Below are 7,624 nucleotides of genomic sequence, written 5' to 3'. Positions count from 1 at the left end.
TCCGTGCTCCCAAGGTAGGTGAATCGATTTAGAAAACGGGAGTGTCAGATCACCTGCCTGCGGGAGAAAAGGTCAGCGTGGCCTAGTGGAGAGCGCGTGGGGCTGGGAGACAGAAGGACCTGGGTTCTAATCCCGGCTCCACCGCTTTTTGCTGTGCAGGAGAGGAAAAGAGGGGCTTAGTCTGGGAAGGCCTCATGGAGGAGATGGACCTTCAGTGAGGTTTGGAAGTGGGGTAGAGTAATTGCCTGGTGAGGAGGGAGAAGGATGGCGTAATGGATAGAGCAGAGGGAGAAGCACGGTTTAGTGGATAGAGCATGGGGCTGGGAGTCAGAAGGTCATGGGTTCCAATCCTGGCTCCGCCACTTGTCTGCTGTGTGACCTTGGGCAAGCCACTTCACTTCTCTGTGCTTCAGTTCCCTCATCCGTAAAATGGGGATCGAGGTTGCGAACCCCACGCGGGACAAGGACGGTGTCCAACCCGATTTCCTTGTATCCACCCCAGTATTTAGTACAGTGTCTGGCACGGAGTTAGGGCATAACAGATACCATAATTATTATAATTATGCTCCAGGCCAGAGGCAGGATGTGGGCTAGAGGCCGGCAGCGAGATAGAGGTACAGTGAGAAGGTTAGCATTAGAGGAGCGAAGTGTGAGGGTTGGGTTGTAGAAGGAGAGAAGCGAGGTGAGGTAGGAGGGGGCAAGGTGGTGGACTGCTTTAAAGCCAATGGTGAGGGGTTTTTGTCTGATGCAGTGGTGGATGGGCAACCACTAGAGTTTTCTGAGGAGGGAGGTGACATGTCCTGAACATTTATTGTAGAAAAATGATCAGGGCTGCAGAGCGAAGTATGGAGTGGAGTGGGGAGAAGCAGGAGGCTGGGAGGTCCAGTAATCCAGGTGGGATAGGATGAGTGACTGTATTAACGTGGTCGCAATTTGGATGAAGAGGAAAGGGCAGATTTTAGCGATGTTTTGAAAGTGGGGCGGACAGGATTGGATTGAATATGTCGGTTGAATGAGGGAGAGGAGTCAAGGATAACACCAACATTACGATCTCGTGAGATAGAAAAGATGGCTGTGCCTTCTACAGTGATGGGAAAGTCAGGGGGAGGACAGAATTTGGGTGGGAAGAGAAGGAGTTCTGTTTGTATCTACTCCACTGCTTATTACAGTGCCTGCACATGGTCAACACTTAACAAATATCACTGGGGGAAAAAAAAGTGGAGGAGGGTTTGGCAATTGCTATAAATAATATAAATTTCAAAGCCAATAATAATAATAGTAATTTTGGTATTTCTTAAACACTTACTACGTGCCAAGCACTGTTCTAAGCGCTGGTAATCAGGTTGTCCCACATGGGGCTCACAGTCTTAATCCCCGTTTTACAGATGAGGTCACTGAGGCACAGTGGGGTGAAGTGGCTTGCCTAAAGTCACACGGCAGACAAGCGGCGGAGCCGGGATTAGAACCCACCTCCTCTGACTCCCGAGCCCGTGCTCTTGTGGCTAGGCCGTGCTGCTTCTCTAACATAAAGGACAAAGTTGAGAGTTCAACCCTTTGGAGGTAAAAGGGACCAGTAGAGTCCTCAGGGCGCAACTTCCCAGGTCAGCCACAGTCCAGGAACAACTGAAGCCTTCCGGACGCTCCAAAATTTGTGGAGGCCGCACGGCCCTGTGGGCTCAGGGCACGGCAGGGGCAGGAGATCCTAGTGCTTTTGAACAAAGCACCACCTGTCGCCCTCCCAAGTCCCCCTCGCTCCTGAGAGAGGATCGGGAACGAAATCCTGCCTGGCATGAGCCAAAAGCAATCAGAGTAGAGCCGTCTTTTCTTGATTTATTACTCCGTTCATTAATCCATATATAAAATACAATTTAGGGCCAGGCTCAGGAACCCTACCTCCCTGACACGTTTTCACATGTTTGATAAATGATTCCTCGGTAAGAGGCTTGAAGGGCATCTGCAGTAAATTGTGCTGAGATCTATTTTTCCAAACATTTTTACACTTTCATATCAAAATGGAAGCTCTTCCTTAGATAAGAGTAAGTGATGAGGTTTGCGTGACTCACACTGCCGTCTCTGCATTCACCAGAGGGAAAAACGAGGGACTAATCATTGCAATAGAAAACTTTCAAATTTCCTCACGAACCTCTCTCAGCACCATAAACTGTATCTTTTTATGTCTGCGTACATTTACATTTATGAGCAAAAAAAAAATTCTGTACGCGCGAGGCAGGCGGGGCCTCAGGGGCACAGGTGGGCATAGATGGGCACAGTCAGATGCAGATACTAGGCACCGAGAGATGGGGAAAGAGGGATGAATAGTAGAAAGTTAGAGAACAGAGAGAGGAGGAGAGCACCAAGAGGGGGAAGGAGCGTGGAGAGAGAGAGGAGAAAGAGAGGGGAGGGAGAGAGACTGATTTTAATACTCACTGCAGCCCCACAGCACTTATGGACATTTCCTTATACTCTACTATTTCCTTTATCTGTGTGTATTTTAATCTCCGTCTCCCCACTGTAGATTTTAAACTCTGTGGGCACGGATCATTTCTACCAACTCTATCGTACTGTCGTCTCCCAAGCACTTAGTACAGTTCTCTTCCCAGGTAGGTGCTCAACAAATACCATCGATTTATAGAGGGATGGGGGAGAGGGAAGTATTGAAGGGAGCAGAAAGGGAAGAATGGAGATTCCTCAACTTCCCATCCACACCCTGTCCTCCTCTGACTTTCTCATTACGGTAGACAGCAGAAGGCTGAGATTGTGTCTACCATTTTCTTTTTTTGCATTGTTTTCTCCTAAGCATTTAGTACAGCGCTCTGCACACAGTGATTTCTCAGTAGTGCTCAGTACCACTGATTGATTCTCAAGGCAAGGTGAACTAGGACGGACCATCCTGCAGCAAATCTGGATAATGCAACCAATCGACCAATCATTAGAATTTACTGAACACCTTCAGCGCGCAGAGCACTCTACCGAGATCCCGGGAGAGGGTCATAGAGATAGTAGACGTGATCCCCGTCCTGGAGGAGCCGCTAATTTAGTGGGGGAGGCAGACCCTAGGATAAATTACAGATAGGAGAAAGCAGCAGAGTACAAAGATATGCTCATAATTGCAACTGGGGTGTGTGAATACCCAAATGCTTAGATGACTGGGAAGTGCTGAAGTGCCAGTGGTGGAAGGAATAAGGTGGGAAGATGAGAGATTAATCCGGGAAGGCCTCTCGGAGGAGATGTGATTTCAGAAAGGCCTCGGAGATGGGGAGAGCAGTGCTCTGCCGGATGTGAAGAGGGAGGGGGTACCAGGCAGAAGGGAGGATGTGAGCAAGAGGTTGGTGGTGAGAGGGATGAGAATGAGGCCCAGGGAGTGGATCGGGTAGAGGGAAGCAAAGTGTGTGAGCTGGCGTGTAGTAGGAGAGGAGTGAGGATAAATAGGCTGTGGGGAGAGTTGATTGAGGGCCTTGAATCGAAGATCAGGACTTTCAGCTCGATGAGGAGAGGAATAGGAAGCCACAAGAGATTTTTAAGGAGTGGGGAGACCCTCCCCACTGGATACTTTAGTAAAATAATCCAAATAGCAGAGCAAAGAATGGATTGGGGAGGGGAGAGACTGGAAGCAAGGAGGTCCGCAAAGAGGCTGATGCAGTAGTCAAGATGGGTTATGTCCAGGGTTCGGATCACTGTAGTGTCAATTTGGTTGGTGAATTTCCTCAGTTATCTGGAATGTCAGGCCACAGTAGGGAGGGCTTTCCTGACTAAGCCCTCATTTCTTCTTTTCCCGCTCCCTTCGGCATCAGCCCGACTTGCTCCCTTTATTCACCCCTCTACTCGTAGCCCCGCAGCACTTATGCACAGATCCATAATTTATTTATTTATATTAATGTCTGCCTCCCCCTCTAGATTGTAAACTCACTGTGGGTGGGGAATGTGGCAGTTATATCATTCCCAACGTTGTACTCCCCAGTGCTTAGTACAGTATCCTGCACACAGTAAGCGCTCAATAATTACGATCGATCGATTGATCCAGGTCATTGGCCTTTAGCCGCACAGTATTGGTTTATGAAATTGTTAGCAAATCCCTTCAGGGACTGTCTCTATCTGTTGCCGATTTGTACATTCCAAGCGCTTAGTACGGTGCTGTGCACATAGTAAGCCCTCAGTAAATACTATTGAATGAATGAATGAATGAGAGAAAAATGGTGCTAAAAAGTTATATCAGGAATAATAACAGTGGTATTTGTTAAACACTTACCCTGGTCAAGCACTGTACTAAGCGCTGGGGTAGCTACCGGGTTATCAGGCTGTTGGACACCATTCTTGACCCCTATGGAGAGGGAGAACACGTATTTAATTCCAATTTTAAAGAGGAGAAAACTGAGGCACAAAGTAGCTAGGAGACTCATTCCAGGTCAGACAGCAGGCAAGTGGTAGAATCTGGATTTGAACCCAGACCTCCAGACTTCCAGGCCCAAGCTTTTTCCAACAACTGACTTGACCAATGGATCTTTGTCATAGCTTAATGGAAAGAGCACGGATTTGGGAGTCAGAGGTGGTGGGTTCTAATCCCGACCCCGCCACTTGTCAGCTGTGTGACTTTGGGCAAGTCACTTAACTTCTCGGTGCCTCAGTTACCGCCTCTGGAAAATGGAGATTAAGAGTGTGAGCTGCACGTGGGACAACCGGATAACCTTGTATCTACTCTAGTGCTTAGAACAGTGCTTGGCACATGGTAAGCGCTTAACAAATACCATCATTATTATTATTATCCAGCACCAGGTGGTGGTTAACTCTACTGAAATGCCTCTGCGGTACGGTGTGGAATGGCAAACAGTAACAGCGGAATATTAAATCATGCCAAATTTTTGACACCGCTGGATAATAAACAGATCTTTCTCAGCCACCATGGAGGCTACTATAAAAATATTAAAACCAATTGCCATTTTCTTTCAGAGGACCGTGGGTGTGTGATATGCGGCTTTCAGATGAATTAAAACAAGCGGCAGCTCCCTCCTAGTTCCATTCTATGGGGTATTTCGGATTTACACAATATTTCTGAAAGCTCTTTTCATAAAGCATATGCACTTAGAGCCCTTAATGAAGTCAGTTCAGCGCTTGCTGGTCTCATTTCATGGAGTTAATTGTTAAGTGTTTTGCATACTTACAATTGAACTAAATTATTCCGAGCCTAGCTGGTTTCAGGAAGTGTTAATTATATTTCAGTAAAGGAAAATCAAGGCTGAAAAATCATCCACTTAGAGCTTATCTATTTATGAACATCGGCGTCTGAAGATCTCAAAAATATATTTTTGCACCTTGTGAACGTTTAGATCATCGTTAGATTTTAAGCTCGTTATGGGCAGGGAATGTGTGTGCTAATAATTCTCTTGGATTGTACTCTCCCAAGTGCTTAGAACAGTGCTCTGCCTATAGTGAGGGCTCAATTAATACCACTGGTTGATCGATCTATATTTCGATGCAAAAGACATCTTTATTCCTTTCTTCTACGGGGCTGAATCCCATTCCTGCAGCTTCATGCGGCCTCTCGCAATTGAACTCGACGGAGGGATTGCTTTGTTTGAACGGCTCCTTAGATCGTCTTACCCAGTGCTAGAAGCAGCATTAGATCAATGCATCTGCCTGCCAGGCTTTCATTAAAATAAGTCATTAATGCTTGGGTCCAGGGCATAATAATAATTGTGCCATAAATTATCTATTACATTAATGTCTGCCTCTCCGCTAGACTGTAAGCTCGATGTGGAAAAGGAGCGTGTCCACCAACTCCGAGGCCTTATATGCTTCCAAGATCTTAGTAACTAGAGAAGCGGCGTGACTTAGTGGAAAGAGCCCGGGCTTGGGAGTCAGAGGACATGGGTTCTAATCCCGGCTCCGCCACTTGTCTGCTGTGTGACCTTGGGCAAGTCGCTTCACTTCTCTGTGCCTCAGTTACCTCATCTGTAAAATGGGGATTAACACTGTGAGCTCCATGTGGGACAACCTGATAACCTTGGATCTACCCCAGCACTTAGAACAGTACTTGGCACATAGTAAGTGCTTAATAAATACCATGATTATTATTATTAACATTGATGATGATGATGTGGCATTTTTTAAGCACTTACTACGTGTCAAGCACTGTTCTAAGTGCTTGGGAAGATACAAGATAATCAGGTCAGACATAATCCCTGTCCTACCCAGGGCTCATTTTACAGATGAGGTAACTGAGGCACAGAGAAGTTAACTGATTTTCCCAAAGGTCACATAATAGGCACGTGGCGGAGCCTGGATTAGAACCCAGGTTCCCTAATTACCAAGCCTGAGAAGCAACATGGCTTAGTGGAAAGAACCCGGGCTTGGGAGTCAGAGGTCCTGGGTTCTAATCCCGGCTCCGCCATTTGCCAGCTCTGTGACTTTAGGCAAGTCATATAACTTCTCTGTGCCTCAGTTACCTCATCTGTAAAATAGGGATTAAGATTGTGAGTACCAAGTAGGACAACCTCATTACCTTGTATCTACCCCAGTGCTTGGCACATAGTAAGCACTTAACAAATACCATTTTTATTATTATTATTCTCCACTAGCCCACGCCGCTCCTCATAATGTGACACTGGTCAGTCCTGCTCATTTGATGGCACCAGCTAAAACTGTTGCAAATGGGAGGATTTTAAACTTGCCTCTGATGCCTCTGAGAGAGAAAGCCAATTAAATTACTTGCCCAAAATTAAATTACTTGCCCAAGGTCACACGGCAGGTAAGTGGCAGAGCCGAGATTAGAACCCAGGTCCTTCTGACTTCCAGGTCTGTGCTCTATCCACTAGGACATGCTACTCTCTATATTTGTATATATTATTTATGACTCTATTTTATTAATGATGTGTGTATATCTATGATTCCATTTATCTATTTTGATGGTAATGATGCCTGACTTCTTGTTTTGTTTTGCTGTCTGTCTCCCCCTTTTAGACTGTGAGCTCGTTGTTGGGCAGGGATGGTCTCTATCTGTTGCCGAATTGTACAGTCCAAGTGCTTAGTACAGTGCTCTGCACACAGTAAGCGCTCAATAAATACGATTGAATGAATGAATAATACTGACAGTATACGCTGACGCTCCCCCCCTTCCCAGCACCACAGCAGTTATATACATATACTCTGCTGCTTCCCCTATCTGTTATTTATTTTAATATCTGTCTCCCTCATTAGATTGCAAACTCAGAGGCAGGGATCATGTCTACCAAAGGTTTTTTCTTGTACTCTCCCAAGTGCTTAGGGCAAAGTAAGGGCTCAAAAATACCACTGATTGATTGATGGATTGACCGAGGACCTACTGTGTGTGGGACCCTGCAATAAATAAGCACTTGGAAGAATATAATAGAAGAAGCGGGCCCAGTGCCCGCTCGCAAGGAATAGTGGTAGAAATAGTATTGATTTAGTTTTCACTGTGTGCTGTGCTAAGTGCTGGGAGAGAATATACAGATGGGAATTAGACATAATCGCTGTGTGGGCTCCTAACCTGACAAGTGAACATTTTTTTCCTTGTTGGGCTCTTTAGCTAGGAGCTCTTAATGGTACCTGAGAGGGAGAAACAAGCCATTCGCGAAAGACCATAAGCTCCTTGTGGGGAGGGAACACGTCT

The sequence above is a fragment of the Ornithorhynchus anatinus genome, chromosome 3 (assembly GCF_004115215.2).
Source record: "Ornithorhynchus anatinus isolate Pmale09 chromosome 3, mOrnAna1.pri.v4, whole genome shotgun sequence".
Classification (NCBI taxonomy): Eukaryota; Metazoa; Chordata; class Mammalia; order Monotremata; family Ornithorhynchidae; genus Ornithorhynchus; species Ornithorhynchus anatinus.
The sequence above is the reverse complement of the archived record's forward strand: the minus strand, read 5'-3'. Positions refer to the sequence as shown.